This window comes from Hypanus sabinus, chromosome 3 (assembly GCF_030144855.1).
Source record: "Hypanus sabinus isolate sHypSab1 chromosome 3, sHypSab1.hap1, whole genome shotgun sequence".
NCBI classification, from domain to species: Eukaryota; Metazoa; Chordata; class Chondrichthyes; order Myliobatiformes; family Dasyatidae; genus Hypanus; species Hypanus sabinus.
This window is the reverse complement of record NC_082708.1, coordinates 20,528,064-20,551,367: the sequence shown is the minus strand read 5'-3', so window position 1 is coordinate 20,551,367 and position 23,304 is coordinate 20,528,064. Positions and strand designations below refer to the sequence as shown.

Sequence of the window (23,304 nt, the reverse complement as noted above, 5' to 3'; positions counted from 1 at the left end):
TGATGTTCATGCCATTAAGTTGGAGGCTACCTGGACAGAAGATGAGGTGTTGTTCCTCCAACCTGAGAGTTGCCTCATTGTGGCCATTGACTGACATGTTGGAATGGGAATGTGGATTGGCATTAAAGTGGCTGGTCACCAGGAAATGCTGCTTTTTGTGGGTGGAGCAAATGTGCTTGACAGCACTTTCCTTACCATCCTATCAACTTGTGCAGCCACTTTCAGGGACCAATCGACTTTGAGCCTGAAGGCGGATTTATACTTGTGCGTCACCTCTACACCATAGGTATCGCATACCCTATGGCATACCTATGCTGTATCCTACGCCGTAGGGTGACGTGCACCTCTCCAGAAAAGTTACTCATGCGTCACAGCAACACAGACCGCAACAACTGTGATTGGTCCGCTTGGTAGCATCACTTTTCCAGTTGCTTCTTCTCCGCCATGTCTGTAGGCTGTGCGTACCCCGATGCGAAATAGATTAACCAAATCGTCAAATCCACCTGCCGACATGTGAAAATGTTTGAAATGCGTTTCCTCGTCCATGTCTCTCACAAAGAAACTCAACAGAGTGGCACAGAAACCCCACCGCCATCTCGCGTTTTGGTGCACACCAACGCATGCTCGCTACGGCGTAGAGCGACACAGAAGTGAAAATCAGGGTTACGGCATAGGCTGCGGCGTAGCCTATGATTGCTCCTGGATATTCTTGGCATCACTTTATCATCTGTGACCCTGGAAGTTCATCCGTCTGTCAGGCCTTCATACTTGAGCCACCTGTGAGGTCTGTGGGTGGGCTTTAGGATTTGCTACCCGAGTCTTAACAAAGGACTGCGCTGTTGACACTGAACTGTTCCAAAGATCAGAGAATCTAAATCAATTGGATATAATTACTGAAACAAATTAAAAAGTATTTAAAAACCTCAATAATCCTCAATTAAAGACATTAATGTTACATAAAAGGAGTGTACACATAATTTTTCCATCAAGGTCAGTGATTCCAAGGCTGAGAAACAGCTGTCATCCATTTAAAACTGTATTCCCTTTGAACCTCTATTATATTCACCTCAAGTCAGGATGTGGAAACTTCAAAGAGGGGGTGCAGAGGAATTTTCCAAGATGCTACCTGGATTAGAGAGCTTGTCTATGAGGAAAGGTTGAACGAGTTAGGGTTTTTCTCTCTGGATCGAAGGAGGAAGAGAGGTGACTGGCTAGAGGTGTATAAGATGATAAGAGGCAACTATTGACTGGATCGCCAGAAACTTTTCCCTGGGGCAGCAGTGCCTAACAGGAGAGGGCATAAGTTGAGGACAGTATAGGTCAGAGGTAAGTTTCTCACACAGAGAGGGTGGTTGCGTGTAATATGCTGCCAGGGATCTTAGTAAAGGCAAATACGTTAGAGGTATTTTAGCGAATAATACTTTATAGATAGGCACGTGGATGAAAGCAAAATGGAGGGTTATGACTAAGAGAAGGGTTGTATTGAAGTTGAAGTGGGACAGAGGGTTGGCTCAATAATGTGGGCCAAATACCATCTGTGCGAGAGGTCTCTTCAGCTCAGTGTATTTGTGCTCCGTCCCTGGATCTTTCAGAGGGGAAGATCTTGGCTCAGAGTTCCACACTATAAGGCACAGCCTCAGGATTTGAATGTGAGCCAATGAGCAGAAAGAACCTAGACCATGATTCCCTGCAGAACCTTTTTGCAGAAAACAAATATCTTTCAGGCCAGTAAATCTTTGCAAAGGATGTGTAACCAAGGTGTGTGATGGAGTTGAGTCACAGAACAACCATAACCAAGTGAATGGTGGAACATCTGAAGGGACTGAATGAAGTTGGGTGTCATATGTCATCAACTCAATGCATAAAAGCATGTAGACATGGTGAAAAGCTTCAGTTGTTGTTCAGAAGAAATGGGATCTAAGTGACTTTGACCATGGAACGATTGTTGGTGCTGGATGGGTGGTTTGAGTATCTCCGAAATTGCTAATCTCCTGGGATTTTCATACACAACATTCTCCAGAGTTTATAGAGAATGGTGTGAAAAAAGAAAACATCCAAAGTTCTGTGGGTGAAATAGGAGCAGGAGGAGGCCATCTGGCCTGTCGAGCCTGCTCCGCCATTCAATAAGATCACGGGAGATCTGGCCATGGACTCATATCCACCTACCTGCCTTTTTCCCATGACCCTTAATTCCCCTACTATGCAAAAATCTACCCAACCTTATCTTAAATATACCACGTTAAAATGCTACCTTGAGAGAGGTCATAGGAGAATGGCCAGTCTGGTTCAAGCTGTCAGGAAGGCAACGGTAACTCGAATAATCACGTGTTACAGCAGTGGAGTGCAGAAGAGCATCTCTGAATGCACAACATGTCGAACCTTGAAGTGGATGGGCTACAGCAGTAGACCACACTGGGTTCCACTCCTGTACCTAATAAAGTGGCCACTGAGTGTACCTGACAATACTCACGCTGCTTTTTGACAGAGGTGTGGTCCGTTTATGAGTGGTGGGGTGGAGGTGCATCTCTACTGAAGGTGTAAGATGCTCCTCCCCTCCGCCAGGCTGTGTAGGTCACCCTTAGTCAAGATGTAGCACCTGCTTGGCACCTGCTTGGCTCCTGCTTGGCTCCCCGATTACATGAAGCAGGTGATGGATGGCCATTTGAGCAACTGGTGCATATCACAAATCCTGGTCATGCAACCACTGCCACCAGGCAGACAATCCTTGAAGAGTATTGATAATGGCTGGGGTCACCTGTCTTGTAAAGACACTGCCCAGAAGAAGGCAATGGCAAACCACTTCTGTAGAAAAATTTGCCAAGAACAATCACGGCCATGATTACTACATCATATAAAAAATGATGATGATGATGTGGTCTCTGTAAAACAAACTGAACTAAATTTTTTTTCACTCAAGAAATACCAGATGATGCAGTAAATATTCCAAACACGTTTTCACATCCAAAGTCCGTTAGGGTCAGTGAGTTGTGGGCATGGTATGCTGGCACTTGCAGGCCACCCAGCACTATTATCGCTCATTTGATTTGATGCCAATGGTCATTTCACTGCATGTTCTGATGTGCCTTTTTCATCTTTAAATTTATCTTCATTTTGTTGCTAACATCAGAAGCAGTGAATGGTTAGTAGCAATAACATTTCAGTGAAAATCTAATCAGCTCCTGAGCATTTGTTGCTTAACTGATCAGATGATATGGCGAAGAGCTTGTGAAACTATGCCATTCCTCCAGAATTGCTCCAGTGGAGATTAATGATCACATAGTGGAGATCACTTCCAACCTTCAATTGATAACTCATCCATTTCTGGTTGACTTAGTTAAACAGATTTCTGCTAAGTATGCAGTTCAAAGTTTTGATTGTACCTGAACCAGGAATATCTGCTGACAGTGAAGTTATGCAGTTTATAATTGGGTTAAATATTAATTTGATATTTGTTCTTAAAGTGTTGAGGTATAACTGTGTCACAACTACTTCTGAGTGTTGACTGATCGTGACTCTTTCTGTCAATTCTTCATTTCACAGGTAGTGCATTTTTACTTACTTCTCATTTCTACAAATATTATGTTTAATGGGGAAAATTCTGGGAAATTTTCTTGGCTCCCACTAAAACTTTCCTGGAAACCACTGAGGAAATGAGGTTACCCCTGATTTTTAGCAAGGTACACCGTTTCTTAGGGGTTGAGGAGGATTTGCTAAATGTATGAGCAGTGGTGGGAGATTCAAAGAAAACTATGTTAGATACTGTGCAGGAAAAGGAACAAGAACAATTTTATGTTCACCTAGTGTTCAGAAGATTTTTAAAATTTAATTTTTGTAGAAAAATTAAAATACTTTAAATGTTAATTGTCGTTCTTTTAGCTGTTTTGATTTTTATTTGCCTTCATTTCTGTTGTGAAGGAATATTTCACAGAAGGGATTTCATGGAATTCCTATGAATTCATTGTGTGGTCTTCGTTGCAGTATTTCATGCTAAGGCATTGTGTGATGGCTTATTTCAGTCTGTGCTAATCAGTAGAGCAGGTATGGAATATAGAACTGTACGACACTGAAATGCACCCATCAGACCATGATGTCTGCACGGAGCACAATGCCAGATTACACTAAATTACTCTGCCTGCACGTGATCCATTCTCTGCATATTCATGCGTCTATCTACCTGTCTCCTGAGCTGAAGCCCCTAACTGCCTTGAGTTCAATGCTGACTGGCAATTCCTGTGATGCTGCCAGTGTCAAACTGTATCGCTCTCTGCAGTTCCTTTAGGCTCATCTGCTGCATGGGCAATGGCTGGCTCTCCATGTCATACAGTCTTGCTTTACGTATCATATAGACAGCTAGGATGCAATATCCTTAGTCAACCTTGACCAAAGGAGGGCTTACAATCTGCCTTTTAAATGACTCCATCATATCTGCTTCCACCACTGCTCCTAGCATCTTGATCCAGGCACCTACCACTGTCCTTGTAAAAAAAAATCTTACACTGCACATCTCCTTTAAACTTCCTCCCTCTCACTTTAAATGCATGTGCTCTAGTTAATGCATATCTACCCTAGGAAAAAGATTCTGTCTACCTTATCTCACAATTTTATAAACATCCATCAGGTCTATCCTCAGCATCTGAAACTCCAGAGGAAACAACTCATGTTTGTTCAGCCTCTCCTTATAGCTCAGGCAGGAGACTTTCACACCAGGCTGTCTCACGCTGAGGTGTCTGGCGCTGGTAAATGTCTGCTCGGCTACTTCCTGCCGTGTTTCTTCATGCCAGTGAATTTCATTCTGGGTTACTTCACACGGCACTCCCAATGCTGGTGTATTTCCTACTTGTCTTATTTGCATTGAAATATTTCATTCCAGCATACTTCTTCTGTAGTGTTTATTTCAAGTTGTGAGACTGAGAACATGACTCCAATAATAGATAACATTTGGAGGGATGGAGGATGTTTCCTATAGTGGGGGAGACTAGGACCAGAATACAAGGACATCGCTTTAGAACAGAGAGGAGGAGGAATTTGTCGAGCTGTGGGGGTGGTGAATCTGTGAAATTCATAGTCCCGGATAGTTGTGGAGGCCAAGTCATTGATGTTTATTTAAAGCGGAGGTTGACACATTTTTGATTAGTCAGGGTGTTAAAGTTTATGGGGAGAAGGCAGAAGAATAGGGTTGAGAGGAATAATTAATCAGCCATGATGGAATGGCAGAGCAGACCCAATGGGTCAAATGGCCTAATTCTGCTCCTATGTCTTATGGTCCAGAGTGGGGAGGGGGTGTGTGGACTAGAATGACTGGAGTAAGCTAGAGATAAGGAGGGGGAATATCAAGAGATTAAAGAGAGGGATAACAGTTATAAATTGGGGCTGTGTCAGGAAATGGAACCAATGTGGGTCACACACAAAATGCTTGGGAACTCAGCAGGCCAGGCAGCATCTATGGGAAAAAGTACAGTTGACGTGTCAGGCTCTGACCCTTCAGCAGGACTGGAGAGAAAAAGCAGAGGAGTAGATTTAAAAGGTGGTTTGCGGGGAGAGAGAAACACAAAGTGACGGGTGAAACCTGATGGGGGAGGTATGTAGTAAAGAGCTGGGAAGTTGAGGAGATACAGGGCTGCAGAAGGGGGAGCCTGATAGAAGAGGACAGAGACTATGGATGAAAGAAAAGGGGGGGAGGAGCACCAGAGGGAGGCAGTGCGCAGGCAAGGAGATAAGATGAGAGAGGCAAAAGGGACTGGGGAATGGTCCCACTCAGATATATCAATCCATGGCCTCCCCTACTGTCACAATGAGGCCACAATCAGGTTGGAGGTGATGGGCAGGCAAGGAGATAAGGTGAGAGAGGGAAAAGGGGATGGGGAATAGCGAAGGTGAGGGAGGGGTCATTAAGGGAGGTTCGAGAAATCAATGTACCTGCCATCTGGTTGGAGGCTAGCTGACAGAATATGCCAATGTAGGTCAATAAGGATTTGGGTAAAGGATGAAAAAGTTAAACGAAGGGCCACTCAGTTTTGATAATATTAAATCTCTAGAGCTTACAAAATGGCAGGATGGCCAAGGGAGCTTTGGAATAATGAAGTCTGAAGCCTGAGAAGCGATTTGGATCTGCTCTGATTTGTCTACTGGAGCAATAGGTCTATAGCTGATCCCATCTCATCGGCTCTTCACTCAACAACTAGGCAACAAAAATGCATTCATTAATATGCTCTTTATTGACTACAGCTCAGCATTCAATACCATCATCCTCTCAAAATTAATCAATAAGCTTCAACACCTTGCTCTCAATAACGTGGATAGTCAGAGGCTTTTTCCCCAGGGCTGAAATGGCTACCACAAGAGGGCACAGGTTTAAGATGTCAGGGGTAAGTTTTTTATGCAGAGAGTGGTGAGTGTGTGGAATGGGCTGCTGGCAACGGTGATGGAGGCGGATACAATAGGGTCTTTAAAGAGACTTTTGGATAGGTACATGGAGCTTAGAAAAATAGAGGGCTATGGGTAACCCTAGTAACTTCTAAGGTAGGGACATGTTTGGCACAACTTTGTGGGCTGAAGGGCCTGTATTGTGCTGTAGGTTTTCTATGTTTGTACGTTCTAATTCCTTGTGCAATTGGATCCTCAGTTTCCACACTTGCAGAACCCAGACATTTTGGATTGGCAATATCTCTTCCACAATCTCTATCAGTCCAGGTGCACCACAAGGCTGTGCGCTTGGCTCCTGCTCTACTCACTTTACACTTACGACTGTGTGGCTAAGCACAGCTCCGATGTCATAATCAAGTTTGCTGACAGCACCACTGTCGAATCAAAGCTGATGACAAATCAGAATATAAGAGGAAGATTGAAAATCTGGGTGAGCAGTGTCAGAACTAAAATCTCTTACTCAAGGTCGGCAAGACCAAGGAGCTGATTATTGACCAGGAGCTGGAAACCAGAGGTCCATAGGCCAGTCCTCATCGGATGATCAGAGGTGGAGAGGGTCAGCAACTTCAAATTCCTCAGTGTTATTACTTTGGAGGGCCTGTCCTGGGCCTGACACATAAGTGTAATTATACTGAAAGCACGGCAGCACCTTTACTTCCTTAAGAGTTTGCAAAGATTCAGCACAACAACTAAGACTTTGACAAACTTCTATAGACGTGTAGTGGAGAGTATATTGACTGGCTGCACCAAAAACCTTGAATGGAAAGTCTTACAAAATGTAGTGGATATGGCCTAGTCAATCAGTGGCTAAATCCCTCCCCACCATTGAACACATCCATATGAAATGTTGTTGCAGGAAAGCATCATCCAACATCAGGGACCCCCACCACCCAGACTATGCTCTCTTCTCATTGCTACCATCAGGAAGCAGGACTCACACCACCAGAAATAGGTATTACCCCTCAACCATCAAGGTGATAACTTCACACAACTTCATTTCATCATTGGAATGTTCCCACACTTTCAAGGACTCTTCATCTAATGTTCTTGATATTTATCATTTATGTAATTAATTTGAGGAGAGGGCACTGAGTTCATTATCATTACATCCCATCCGATGGCCATAATCCTCATAGAAGGATCAGAAGTGAAGAGAAACATAGATACATAAAAATATTGAAAAACTACAGCACAAAACAGGCCCTTTGGCCCACAAACTTGTGCCGAACATGTCCCTACCTTAGAAATTACAAGGTTTATCCATAGCCCTCTATTTTTCTAAGCTCCGTGTACCTATCCAAAAGTCTCTTAAAAGACCCTATCGTATCCGCCTCCACCACCATTGCCAGCTGCCTATTCCATTCACTCACCACTCCTTGTGTAAAAAACTTACCCCTGACATCTCCTCTGTTCCTACTCCCCAGCACCTTAAACTTGTGCCCTCTTGTGGCAACCATTTCAGCCCTGGGAAAAAGCCTCTGACTATCTACATGAACTATGCCTCTCATCATCTTATACACCTCTATCAGGTCACCTCTCATCCTCCGTTGCTCCAAGGAGAAAAAGTTGAGTTCACTCAACCTATTTTCAAAAGGCATGCTCCCCAATTGAGGCAACATCCTTGTAAATCTCCTTTCTATGGCTTCCACATCCTTTCTATAGTGAGGCAACCAGAATTGAGCACAGTACTCCAAGTGGGGTCTGACCAGGGTCCTATATAGCTGTAACATTACCTCTCGGCTCCTAAATTCAATTGCACGATTAATGAAGGCCAATACACCGTACACCTTCTTAACCACATGAAGAGTAAGGGTCCCAGAGCAGATCACTGAGGCACACCACTGGTCACTGTCCTCCATGCAGAGTATGACCCATCTACAACCACTCTTTGCCTTCTGTGGGCAAGCCAGTTCTGGATCCACAAAGCAATGTCCCCTTGGATCCCATGCCTCCTTATTCAATAAGTCTTGCATGGGGTACCTTATCAAATACTTCACTGAAATCCATATACACTACATCTACTGCTCTTCCTTCATCAATGTGTTCAGTCACATCCTCAAAACATTCAATCAGGTTCGTAAGGCATGACCTGCCCTTGACAAAGCCATGCTGACTATTCCTAATCACATTGTACCTCTCCAAATGTTCATAAATCCTGCCTCTCAGGATCTTCTCCATCAACTTACCAACTACTAAGGTAAGACTCACTGGTCTATAATTTCCTGGGCTATCTCTACTCCCTTTCTTGAGTAAAGGAACAACATCCGCAACCCTCCAATCCTACAGAACCTCTCCCGTCCCCATTGATGATGCAAAGATCATCGCCAGAGGCTCAGTGATCTCCTCCCTCGCCTCCCACTGTAGCCTGGGGTACATCTCATTCGGTCCTGGCGACTTATCCAACTTGATGCTTTCCAAAAGCTCCAGCACATCCTCTTTCTTAATATCTACATGCTCAAGCTTTTCAGTCTGTTGCAAGTCATGACTACAATCACCAAGATCCTTTTCCACAGTGAATACCGAAGTAAAGTATTCATTAAGTACCTTTGCTATTTCCTCTGGTTCCATACACACTTTCTCACTGTTTCACTTGATAGGTCCTATTCTTTCATGTCTTATCCTCTTGCTCTTTACATACTTGTAGAATGCCTTGGGGTTTTCCTTAATTCGGCCCGCCAATGCCTTCTCATGGCCCCTTCTGGCTTTCCTAATTTCCTTCTTAAGCTCCTTCCTGGTAGCCTTATAATCTTCTCAATCTCTAACACTACCTAGCTCTCTGAACCTTTTGTAAGCTTTTCTTTTCTTCTTGACTAGATTTATTACAGCCTTTGTACACCACGGTTCCTGCACCTTACCATAACTTCCCTATATTATTGGAACATACCTATACAGAACTCCACATTTGCCACATTTCTTCTGTACTTTTCCCTGAGAACATCTGTTTCCAATTTAAGCTTCCAATTTCCTGCCTGATGGCTTCAGAATTCCCCTTACTCCAATTAAACGCTTTTCTAACTTGTCTGTTCCTATCTCTCTCCAATGCTATTGTAAAGGAGTTAAAATTATGATGACTATCTCCAAAATGCTCTCTCACTGAGAGATCTGACACCTGACCAGGTTCATTTCCCAATACCAAATCAAGTACAGCCTCTCCTCTTGTAGGCTTATCTAAATATTGTGTCAAGAAATCTTCCTGAACACTCCTAACAAACTCCACCCCATCTAACCCACTTTCTCTATGGAGATGCCAATCAACATTTGGGAAATTAAAATCTCCCATCATGACAACTCTGTTATTATTACACCTTTCCAGGATCTGTTTCCCTATCTGCTCCTCGATATCCCTGTTATTATTGGGTGGCCTGTAAAAACACCCTGTAGAGTTATTGAACCCCTTCCTGTTCCTAACCTCCACCCTCCGTAGACAATCCCTCCATGGCGTCCACCTTTTCTGCAGCCGTGATTCTATCTTTGATCAACAGTGCCACACCCCACCTCTTTTGCCTTCTTCCCTGTCCTCTCTGAAACATCTAAAACACAGCACTTGAAGTAACCAATCCTGTCCCTGAGCCATCCAAGTCTCTGTAATGGCCACCAGTACTCCAAGTACTGATCCATGCTCTAAGCTCATCTGCTTTGTTCACAATACTCCTTGCATTAAAATAGACACATTTCAAACCATTGGTCCGAGCACGTCCCTTGTCTATCTCCTGCCTGTCCTCCCTCTTGCACTGTCTACCATCTTTCTCTATTTGAGAGCTAACTGCCTCTTCTCCAGTCTCTTCAGTTCGGTTCCCACCCCCCAACAATTCTAGTTGAAACTCGCCCCAGTAGCCTTAGCAAACCTCCCTGCTAGGATATTAGTCCCCCTGGGATTCAGGTGCAACTTGTCCTTTTTGTACAGGTCACACCTGCCCCAAAAGAGGTCCCAATGAATCAGAAACCTGAATCCCTGCCTCCTGCTCAAATCCCTCAGCCACACATTTATCCTCCACCTCATCCTATTCCTATTCTCACTGTCGCGTGGCACAGGCAGTAATCCCAAGATTACTACCTTTGTGGTCCTGTTTCTCAACTTTCTTCCTAACTCCCTGTAGTCTTTTTTTAGGACTTCTTTCCTTTTCTTACCTATATTGTTGGTACCAATATGTACCATGACCTCTGGCTGTTCTCCTTCCCACCGCGGGATATCTTGGACGTGATCTGGAACATCCTGGACCCTGGCACCTGGGAGGCAAACAACCATCTGAGTTTCTTTCCTGCATCCACAGAATCGCCTGTCTGACCCCCTGACAATAGAGTCCCCTATCACTACTGCTTCCTCTTCGTTTCCCTACCTTTCTGAGCCACAGGGCTGGTCTCTGTGCCAGAGGTACGGCCATTGTCGCTTCCCCCAGGTAGGCTGTCCCGTCCCCCCCCCCCAAACAGTACTCAAACAGGAGTACTTATTGTTCAGGGGGACAGCCACAGGGGTACTCTGTAGTACCTGACTCTTCCCCTTTCCCCTCCTGACTGTGACCCACTTGCCTGTCTCCTATGGCCCCAGTGTGACCACTGCCTATAACTCCTTTCTATCACCTCCTCGCTCTCCTTGACCAGGCGAAGGTTATCGAGCTGCATCTTCAGTTTCCTAACGTGGCCCCTTAGGAGCTGCAGCTCGACACATCGGGTGCAGATATGGCCGTCCAGGAGGCTGGGAGACTCCAGAACTTCCCACATCTGACACTGAGCACAGAAAACTGGCCTCACGCACATACTACTTCTTTTCTGCAATTAACACAGTGAAACCTACTTCACCTCGGCTCGTTACCACCTAAGCCCGTTGAGCCAAAGTCCTCTCACTCCGCTGCCCGCTCCGATGCTGCCCACTGGACATGGCGGTCTCCTCTTTAAACCTTTCGCGCCTGCGCAGTCTTGACTCTCTTTCACCCTGCCTTCGCTCCGGAAATCCTTAGCTGTTTACCCGCAGCCTTCCTGCTCTGAATCAAAAAGTGAGCATTTTCAAGTTTATTGGCTACTGAATGTGTGTATAATGCGTCAGGGCTATCCCTCAGTAAATAAAAAAGGTAAATCTATTCTCTTTTGTACATACCTACTTCTGTGGGGAATTTGTTTGATTTGCAGGTGGAACAGGTTTAACCAAGAATTTTCCATTGTTTGGCTTGGCTGGGTGATATTTTTATGTAACCTCATGCCAGACAGTTCGAACTGTTTCCTTGTTATTAACTACATGGTTGTGTTGTAGTTTACATTAGTTAAAAGCACAATTCATTCCTAATAGAACCAAATAGTTTCTTATAATTATTTAGTCGTTTCATGGTTATCAATATTAATACTAGTTTCAAAGTTCAAATTAAATTCATTATCAAAGTACCTATACGTCATCATATAAAACCCCGAAATTCTTTTTCTTGTGGGCATACTCAATAATAGAATAATAATCGTTATAAAATCAATGAAAGACTGTATCAACTTGGCTGTTTAACCAATGTGCAAAAGACACACTGTGCAACTACAGGAATAAAGAAATACTAATAATAATAAATAAGTAAACAATAAATATCAAGAACATGAGATGAAGAGTCCTTGATTGACTTCAACAGCACCAAACTACTGGGCTGTGCCAGTGGCTTTTGGGACAGGCTGGTAAAGGAAGCCATTGAAATAAAACTAGAGGAAAAGAATTTTAGCAAAGATGAAGGTCTCGCTCTGAGTAAGAAATGGAATTTGATTGTAAGAGTGGACACCTGATTGGATGAGGAGGAATAAGGAGGAACAGGCTGATTGGGTATAAATACCACTGGACTAGACATGTCCAGGCAGCATCCCTGATGAAGGTGGCAGAGTTTGTCATCAACACATCAGTTATAATCGATACCTGTACCCGGTTGGAAACCCGAGAAGAGTTTATTCAGCACATACACTGGGGAAACTCTAGATCCTTTTTCATTCAGTAGCCACTTTATTAGTTACTTTCTGTACCTAATAAATTGGTCACTGAATATACATTTGTGGTCTTTTGCTGCTGTCGTCCATTTCAAGGTTTGACATGTTGTGTGTTCAGAGTGGCTCAAATGCCATCGATATATTTGCCAATGATACAACCATTGTGGCAGAATTTCAGATGATGATGAAAGGGCAGGGTATATCAGCTAGTTGAGTGGTGTTGCAGCAACAACCTATTATGGATTTATTGAGTATGCCCAGAAGAAATGACATATAGGCACTTTGATAATACATTTACTTTGAAGTTTGAAACTAGTATTAATATTGATAACCATGAAACCACTAGATAATTATAAGGCAATGATACAAACATTGTTGGCAGAATTTCAGATGATGATGAAAGGGCGTATGGTAGCAAGATATTTCAGCTGGTTGAGTGGTGTTGCACGCAACATCAGCAAGATCAAAGAGCTGATAATGGACTTCTGAAAGGGTAAGTCGAGGGAACAAAAACTAATTCTCATAGAGGGATCAGAAGTGAAGAGAGTGAGCAATTTTAAGTTCCTGGGTGTCAATATCTCTGAGGACCTAACCTGGTCCCAACATATTAATGCAGCTATAAAGAATGCAAAAGAACAGCAATATTTCATTGGGAGTTTGAGGAGATCTGATTTGTCAACCTAAACACCCAAAACCTTTTACCATGGAGTTCATTCTAAGTGGCTGCATCACTGTCTGGTATGGAAGGTGGGGGGGGGGGGGGGCGGGGTGTCTACTGCACAAGATCGAAGTAAGTTGCAGAAACTTGTAAAATTAGCCAGCTCCATAAAGGGTCCTAGCCTCCATATTATCTAAGACATCTTCGAGGAGCGGTGCCTTGGGAAGGTGCAGTCCATCATTAAGGATCCCCAACAAAAAGGATATTCCTTCTTCTGCATGTTACCATTGGGAAGGAGGTACAGAAGCCTGAAGGTACGATCTCAGTGATTCAGGAACAGCTGCTTCCGTCTGCCATCCGATTTCTGAATGGTCATTGAACCCATGAACACTCCCTCACTATGTTTTTATTTATGTTTTCTTTTGCACAACTTATTTAACAAGCATTTAATAGACATATATACACTTAATGTAATTCCATTTTTCTCTCTATATATATTGATTAGGTATTTTATTGTATTGCTACTTAAATGTTAATTAATGTCACAACATATGCTGGTGATATGAAACCTGATTCTGATTCTCCTGCACGCCACTGATGTAACACATGGTTATATGTCTTGCCATTGCCTTTCTGTCAGATTGAACCAGTCTGACCGTTCTCCTCCGACCCCTCTCATTAAGAAGGCTTTTTTGTCCACAGAACTGCTGCTCACTGGATTTTTTTTGTTCTTCGCACCATTCTCTGCAAACTCTAGAGACTGGTGTGCGTGAAAATCCCAGGAAATCAGCAGTGTCTGAGACACTCAAACCACCCCATCTAGCACCAACTATCATTCCACAGTGAAAGACACCGAGATCACAATTTTTCCCCATTCTGACGTTTGGTCTGAACGTCAGCTGAACCTCTCTTAACCATACTTTTATACATTGAGTTGCTGCCACATGATTGGCTGATTCATTATTTGCACTAACAAGCAGGTGTACCTAATAAAGTGGCTAATGAGTGGTTATTTCGGTTGTCCATGTGTTGGCCTGGTACATTGAGATAGAATTTCATGATGTGTGTAGTTGAGTGCCAATAACTGGTCAGATTGCCTCCAATTTGATCCTTCACTTGGGTTCATGTTGGTGTGCAGAAGACATTTAATCTGCCATTGAATGTTGTCAGGGCAGTTAGGAGGCCATTGAGCCTGTCATACCTGTACTAGTCATAGTTGCTTATGCTAATTCCATTTTGCCACTGTAGGTCTTTGGCCCTGTAGGTATTGGCACCAAGTATCCTTTTGAGTACTTTTAAATGCATTGGAGGTGTTTCGTTCCACAATTTTTAAATGCAATGGGTTGTAGACCACAACCATTAGAGGCATAGAGTCATAAAGCACTTCAGCACAGAAACAGGTCCTTTGACCCATCTAGTCCATGCCAAACTATTTTATTCTCCCTAATCCCATCGATTTGCATCTGGCCCATATCTCTCCATACCCCTCTCATCCACTTCCACTGGTAGCTGTCTAACATAACATAACATCTATGGAAAAGAGTAACAGTCAACGTTTCAGGCCAGAACCCTTCTTCAGACCCGTAGATGCTGCCTGGCCAGCTGAGTTCCTCCAGCATTTTGTGTGTCTTGCGTTAGGTCTTACTGTTACCAATTATCAACTACACTTCCTGCGTTAAAAATTCTTTTCTGGATAGTGCAGCTTCTGACATGCTAAATGGCCTTGCATAACTTGTATGCTTTCATTCCAGACTTGGCAGCTTGTTTACTTTTAAGATTTTGTTTTACACAACCTTTCATAGAATCACAGAACTTGTAAGAAATGGAGCTCTCAAGGTGTTGATCAACCCACTGTTCCGTTTCTCATGAGTTTTCCGATTCTGGAAATAAAAAGCTCCTTACAAAAAAAAAGAAACTCATGATATTGCTCGGTTGAAATGCAAGGATGTTTATAAGCTGAGCTGACATGGAATCACAATCTGTAAGTGAAGAATGCAGGGACTGGCCCTGGAAACACCTGTAGATGCAGAAAAGGCGTAGCCTCGAAATCCGCATTGTTTTGCATTATTCCAAATCTGAAAGTGATCCCGAATCAGAGTGGTCACACCACTCTTGGTAAGCTTGAAACTTTTCTTACTATTAAATTTGGTTCAGCATTTTCCTGGGGAGAAGGACATGTGCTGTACAGGCTTCTTCTGCCTGAAAGATGACTCGAGATTTATTCATACATGGTTGAATGCACTCTGCCTTGCCCTAATTTGCCATTCATTTCAGGGGCAACTTGGAAGCACTCTGTTATAATGTTCTACCATAAGTTTCTATATACGGTAAATGTATATACCGTAGCTTTGTCAGCAAGAATAGAAGGTCTTTAATTTTAATTTGTTACATACCTAACAGTTAATTCCACAACCCAGCTTAATCATTGCTGTAAATATCTGAAGAACAACGACAATTTATTCTTCTTCAGTATTATTTATTTGAGGCCCTCTGTTGGTCTGGGTCGACCATGTATATTGTGTCTTAGCTGCCTACGTGGCACACTAGTTGGTACGCACGCCAGGGCAGTACGATATGGAGAGGAAGTGGCTGCCTGTGCAGCAGGCTCCCCTTCTCCATGCAGCTGATGGATCCAAAGGAACAGCAGAGACCGACACAGTGTGGCACCCACGGCGTTGCAGGAGTTGCCAGTCAGCATTGAACTCAATGTAGGAGTGCCTTAGGGACTCCAGCTCCAGAATTTTCCTTCTCCGAGGTGAGCTGCCAACCACAGCTGAGGAGTCCTATCGGTCCGATTATTTACTTATTTATCTATCTGATTGATTGTACTTGCACAGTTGATCTTTTTCCGCATATTGCTTGTTTGTCAGTTTGCTTACTTACTTATCGTATGGACAGCTAGGATGCAACATCCTTGGTCAACCTTGACCAACAATCTGCCTCTTAAATGACTCCATCATATCTGCTTCCACCACTGCTCCTAGCATCTTGATCCAGGCACCTACCACTGTCTTTGTAAAAAAAAATCTTACACTGCACATCTCCTTTAAACTTCCTCCCTCTCACTTTAAATGTATGTGCTCTAGTTAATGCATATCTACCCTAGGAAAAAGATTCTGTCTACCTTATCTCACAATTTTATAAACATCCATCAGGTCTATCCTCAGCATCTGAAACTCCAGAGAATACAACCCATGTTTGTTCAGCCTCTCCTTATAGCTCAGGCAGGAGACTTTCACACCAGGCTGTCTCACGCTGAGGTGTCTGGCGCTGGTAAATGTCTGCTCGGCTACTTCCTGCCGTGTTTCTTCATGCCAGTGAATTTCATTCTGGGTTACTTCACACGGCACTCCCAATGCTGGTGTATTTCCTACTTGTCTTATTTGCATTGAAATATTTCATTCCAGCATACTTCTTCTGTAGTGTATATTTCAAGTTGTGAGACTGAGAACATGACTCCAATAAAAGATAACATTTGGAGGGATGGAGGATGTTTCCTATAGTGGGGGAGACTAGGACCAGAATACAAGGACATCGCTTTAGAACAGAGAGGAGGAGGAATTTGTCGAGCTGTGGGGGTGGTGAATCTATGGAATTCATAGTCCCGGATAGTCATTGAGTATTTTTAAAGCGGAGGTTAACACATTTTTGATTAAGCAGGGTGTTGAAGTTTATGAGGGGAAGGCAGAAGAATAGTGATAAGAGGAATAATAAATCAGCCATGATGGAATGGGCCAAATGAACTAATTCTGCTTCTATGTCTTATGGTCCAGAGTGGGAGGGGGGAAGTGTGGACTAGAATGACTGGAGTAAGCTAGAGATAAAGAGGGGGAATATCGAGATTAAAGAGAGGGATAACAATTATAAATTGGGGCTGTTTCAGGAAATGGAACCAATGTAGGTCACACACAAAATGCCTGGGAACTCAGCAGGCCAGGCAGCATCTATCGGAAAAAGTACAGTCGATGTGTCAGGCTCTGACCCTTCAGCAGGACTGGAGAGGAAAGGCTGAGGAGTAGATTTAAAAGGTGGTTTGAGGGGAGAGGGAAACACAAGGTGATGGGTGAAACCTGAAGGGGGAGGGATGTAGTAAAGTGCTGGAAAGTTGATTGGTGAAGGACATACAGGGCTGGAGAAGGGGGAATCTGATAGGAGAGGATAGAAGGACATTTAAAAAAGAAAAGGGGGGAGGAGCACCAGAGGGAGGCGATGGGCAGGCAAGGGGATAGGATGAGAGAGGGAAAAGGGGAGGGGGGAATAGTGAAGGTGAGGGAGGGGACATTAGGGGAGGTTCGAGAAATCAATGTACCTGCCATCTGGTTGGAGGCTAGTCAGACAGAATATGCCAATGTAGGTCAATAAGGTTTTGGGTAAAGGATGAAAAAGTTAAACGAAGCGCCACTCAGTTTTGATAATATTAAATATCTCGAGCTTACAAAATGGCAGGATGGCCAAGGGAGGTTTGGAATAAGAGGTCTGAAGCAGGATAAATAGCTGTCTAAGGGATTTGACATTGGGGCAGAGGGAAGATTGGGAATGGAAAGCTACTATCATTTTATGTACTTACAGAAGATGAATATATTCAGAATTCAATTAAGGGACATTACAACAGGACTATTTAAATATAGTTAACTAAATAGAATTGGGACAACTTAAAAGAGGTCCAGGTACGATCTTTGGATAGCCATCTCCTGGGCAAAGTGGGAATTTCAGACTGAACTTGAATTAATAAAGGATGTAGCAGGGCTTGAAAACGATCACCTCTTATAAAGTTAAATCAACCGACAGAAGTGCCAACAGGGCATCACCTCCAGATGAGCTCTATACCTTCTATGCTTGCTTTGATTGTGAAAACCTAGAGAATCCCCAACGATCTTGTGATTTCAGTCTCTGAGGCTGACGTGCGAGCAGCCTTCAGGAGGGTGAACCCATGAAAATCATCTGGCCCAGACGGGGTACCTGGCCAACTACTAAAAACCTGTGCTGAGTATTCACTAAGATCTTTAACCTCTCGCTTCGGCATTCTGAGGTACCCCTAGCTTCAAGCGGGCTTCACTTATATCGGTGTCTCAGAAATACATGGTTACTTGCCTCAATGACTATTGTCCAGTAGCATTTATATACGCAGTGATGAAGTGTTTTGAGAGGTTGGTGATGAAACATAGCAACTCTTGCCTGAGAAGCGTCTTGGATCTGATTTGTCTACTGGAGCAATAGCTGATGCCATCTCATCGGCTCTTCACTCAACAACTGGACAGCAAAAATGCATTCATTGATATGCTCTTTCATTCAATACCATCATCCCCTCAAAATTAATCAATAAGCTTCAACACCTTCGTCTCAATAATTCCTTGTGCAACTGGATCCTCAATTTCCACACTTGCAGAACCCAGACATTTTGGATTGGCAATGTCTCCTCCACAATCTCCAGCAACACAGGTGCATCACAAGGCTGTGTTCTTGGCCCCCTGCTCTACTCGCTTTACACTCCGCAAATCAAGGTCTCACAAGCAACAATATTACGAGCAAATGATTTTTTTTTAAGCTGTTGACGTATGGATGCTAATATAAAATATCCTTGCTTTTCTGCACAATCATTCCTTGAGATCCTTTACACTCGAGTCTGGAGTGCTTTGAGATACTTTATTTAATTTTGGGGTGATTGGCTGCTTTCTTGAGCAGCTACATTCCTTCTGATCCATCAGCCATGGTGGAATGGTGAAGTAGACTCGATGGGCTGAATGGTCAAATTTATTTCTGTCTTATGGTCATATGATCAAGGATTGGCTTTATTTGCCATATAAACTTATACACATCAGGAACTTGCTGTGGTGTGTTGGTGCGACTTGCAACAAAAAAAAGTTCGAAGTACATTTATTATCAAAATATGTAGACATTATACAACCTTGAGACTCGGCTCCTTACAGGCAGCCCCAAAACAAAGCAGCTCCAAAGAACCCATTAAATAAAGAGGTCAAACACCCAATGTGCAGACAGGGAAAAACAAATTGTGCAAACAATGTAAGCAACTGAACAGCACCCAGAACAAAAGTGGGTCCACAGACACAAAGCCAGGTATCACTGCAGCCGGAGCGGGCCTCACCCTCAGTTCAGCACAGAGCAGAACCAGGCTGGCCCTCGCCTCTGGTCCCAACACCCTGCCTTTTCAACCTGGCTCACTGCCTACACTGTCCAAACATTTGGTTGGTCCTCACTCTAGGACCCTCACCTCCATTACTTGCAGTGATCGTTTACCTGAAATTTTACCAGAAAAAGTCTTATTAATAAAGTATATAGTTATATCCTTTGCTTTGTCTGTCACTGATAAGTAGTCACTGGGCTTCACCAGTGCCATCTTAAACATTCAACAATTATAAAGAATAAATAAATACAAACGTATATAAAAAAGCTAGAGGTTAAAGTATGGATATGGAATAAGATGTGTATAAATACCAGCATGTATTTACAAGGTAAACAGCATTATAAAAAGTGGTTTAAAGTGTTTACAGTGTAGTAACAGGGCTATAGATAGAAGGGTGTGGGGTGGGGGGTAACTAGAATGGTTAAACAGATTAACTGCCTGAGAGAAAAACTTCTAGGATGGCGATGAAGGTACCTTCCAATAGTGTTCTATTGGGAGTCTCAAGAAAAAACCCCAGGCAAGTCAGAGTGACCTGTGATTGGTGACCCTTATGCCTGCTGTTCTTGCTACTCTATCGGTGGGGGTCACCAATTTCATTTCATTTTGAAGATGACGCAGACTGCAGTGGAGTCGGAATCAGAACCTGGTTTATTATCACTGACACACAGTATTGTGCAAAAGTCTTAGGTACACATAAAAGAATTCTGTAAAGCGAAGACACTTTCAAAATAATGAAATAAAAAGTTTCTAAATATCAAAAAACTGTAGAGCAGTAAACAGTAAAAAAAATGGAATCTAATCAATATTTCGTGTGACCACCCTTTGACTTTACACCTGTACAATTCTCTTCAATACACAGTTGTGCAGTTTAAAAATTGGCTGGTATATTGTTCCAAGCATTTTGAAGGTCTTGCCACAGTTCTTCTGCAGACTTTGATTGTCTCGCTTGCTTCTGTCTCTCTAGGTAATCCCAGACAGCCTCGATGATGTTGAGACCAGGGCTCTGTGGAGGCCACACCATCTAAAACCATATAAAAAATCTAGGGTGCCTCAGTTGTTTGCACAGTACTGTATGTCATGAAATCTGTTTTACAGTACAAAAAGTATAAAAATTACTATAAAGTACAATATAAATAAATGAACATTGTAAACGAGGAATAGTGAGGTACTTTTCATAGATTCATGGTCTGTTCAGAAATCTGATGGCAGAGGGGAAGAAGCTGTTCCTAAAACATTGACTGTGGTTCTTCAGCTCCTGTACCTCCGCCCTGAAGGTAGTAATGAGAAGAGGGCAGGTACTGGGTGGTGAGGATCCTTAATGAAGGATGCCACCTCCTTGAGGCTCAGCCTTTTGATGATCTCAAAGGTGGGGAGGCTTGTGCCCCAAAATGGAGCTTGCTGAGTCTACAGACTGCAGCCGTCATTTTCGATGCAGTAAAAGATTTTAAAAAAAGGATTATGTTTATTTGTCACAAGGGAATCAAAATATCAAAACATACAGCAAAATGCATCATATGCGTCAATAACCAACACAGTCTGAAGTTATGCAGGAAGCAGTTAGTAAGTCTCACCATTCTTCTGGCATCAATGTTGCATGCTCACAACTTGCTAACCCTAACCCTTATGTCTTTGGACTGTGGGAGGAAAGCAGGGCACCCGGAGGAAACCCACATGGTAGTGGGGAGAATGCACAAACTCCTTGCAGACAATCGGCAAAATCGAGCTGTGGTGCAGTAAAGCTTTGCACTGGGAAAACTTCAAGTGTTCGTGTGACTAATGCTCAAAATGCAGACTCAGATTCGAGTGTGGTGCGATCCCACCCAGAATGCAGCATGGATGGAAACGCGCACCACTCAAACATTACATTCCTGGCATGTGCCTCTCGCTAGGAAAACATCAAGCCTGTTATTGCGATTAACGGTCAAAATGCCAGTTCAAATTTGGATTTGGTGCAATCACAACTAGAAATTATCTCCAATGTCATCTCATTGCATCATAGATTTTTACAGCACAGAAAGAGGCTCTTCAGGCCTTCATGCCCATGCTGGCCTCTTAGCTCATCCGTATGAATTACTTTTGACTGCACTTGGTCTACATCCCTTTATACCAGGGATTCCCAACCTGGGATCCACAGACCCTTTGGCTATTTGTAGGAGTCCATGGCATAAAAACGTTGGGAACCCCTGTTCTATACCATGACTAATTATCTGTCTGTCTAAATGTTTCTCAACTGTGATTGAAACTGGCTCCACTGCCTCCTCGGGCGCCAAGTTCCAGATATGCTTTTACATAAGGGATAAAAACTTCCCTCTCAAATCATCTTTAAAGCTCCCCCTGCTCATCTTAAACCTATTCAGAATCAGAATCAAGTTTCCTCCATTCCCCACTCTGACTCCTCACCTGCCTATTACAACCCCCGGTTCCCCTTCTCCTTCCCTTTCTCCGATGGTGTGGTGAACTACGTGTGCCTGTCTGGACATGCCCCTGCTGACTGCTCCTGTGGCTCCTCCCACAGGCCCCTGTATAAAGGCGATCTGAGGCCTGACGCTCGGCCTCAGTCTCCAGGACATAGTATGATGGTCACTCACTCCTGGTTCCTTCTTCCAGTCAATAAAAGCCGATATCTCGCCTTACGTCTTAGTGTGAGTTATTGATGGTGCATCAATTTTATTGACTGGAAGTTTTAAAACATGGAAACCGTTTTGCATCCGGAACGGTTGGATTTGGACCCTCAAGACCCTGACGCAGCTCTCACTTTTGAACACTGGCTTGCATGCTTCCAATCGTACTTGGAGGAGGTTCGTGCAACTGAACCCGCCGTTATGCACAGAATTCTACTCTCGAGGGTCACCCCCAAAGTTTACTCCATTATCCGGGACCTGCCGACCTACGATGGGGCACTGGACGCCCTCAAAAGACAGTACCTGTGGCCGGTGAACACCGTCTACGCAAGACCTCGTTTAGCTACCCGGCAACAGCGGCCTGGCGAATCGTGCGCTGAGTTTCTCCGAGCACTACAGACACTCGTCTGACCTTGTGACTGCAAGACGCTCACGGCAGGACAGCATGCGGAGCTGCTGGTGCGGGACGCTTTTGTGACGGGACTGAGGTCAGTGTACATGCACCAGCGACTGCTGGAAATTGCCGACCTTACCTTACGCTCGGCGATCGATACGGCCAACGCTCTGGAAGCTGCTTTGCATAATGCTGACGGTGTCCTGTCGTGCGATTCCCCGCCGGTCCCGTAGACACCTCAGACCCCGCCGCCGCCAGTTCCCGCGAGCAAATTCGCCAATGCCGCTGCCAGTCGCGATTCCACGAGCTCCCCGAACCCGACCACAGCGGCAGCCTGTCAGAAGCCTGTGCTTTGTTATTTCTGTGGCCATAAAAAACACTCTCGACAACGCTGTCCAGCGCGAGAAGCGACCTGCTCCAGCTGCGGAAACCGGGGCCATTTCACCAAGGTCTGTAAGTCTCAACCTCGAGCGGAGTGCAGCGCTGCGGGTGAAACATGGGGGCCGCCATCTTGCATGCCCGGATGTGGGCGGCCATCTTTGTCGGTGTCAGCACGCCCCACCCCCAACCCTCCGATGCTTACCGGGTACCCCGTATGTGGGCAGCCATCTTTGTCGACGTCAGCATGCCCCGCCCCCGGCCCTCCGATGCTGACCGGGCACCCCGACGGCGATTCATCTCTGGCCACTGTAACTCTCGACCAAAGCGCCCCACACCAGCTTGCAAGGTCCATGATGGACATCCGGGTGGAGGGGCACAGGACTAGATGCCTGTTTGACACGGGCAGCACTGAGAGTTTTATTCACCCGGACACAGTGCAACGCTGCGGACTTGCAACGCGGCCCGTAAGTCGGAGGTTCCATTTGGCTTCTGGGTCGCAGTCCGCAGACATCCGGGCGGGTTGTATAGCGACTTTGGTGGTGCAAGGCACAGAATATCGGAACTTTGCGCTACTGGTCATGCCTAATCTGTGCGCACCTGTGCTATTGGGGCTGGACTTCCAGAGCCATCTCGAAAGTGTGACTATGGTATATGACGGGCCCCTCCCACCACTCACTGTCAGGAATCCTCAGTTTTGTGGGACTTCTTCACATACCCCGCTACTGACCACACACACACA

At 44.3% G+C, this 23,304-nt stretch overlaps 1 protein-coding gene across 1 annotated transcript in view; it reads left to right on the top strand.

Moving 5' to 3' along the window:
- Positions 1-3,394: 3,394 nt before the first annotated feature.
- LOC132391087 (regucalcin-like) overlaps positions 3,395-23,304 on the top strand; it is a 43,979-nt gene continuing 24,069 nt past the window's right edge. Inside the window, exon 1 of the mRNA XM_059963823.1 lies at positions 3,395-3,540. The gene's annotated coding sequence lies outside the window, so the exon portion shown is untranslated. The remainder of the gene's footprint in view (positions 3,541-23,304) is intronic.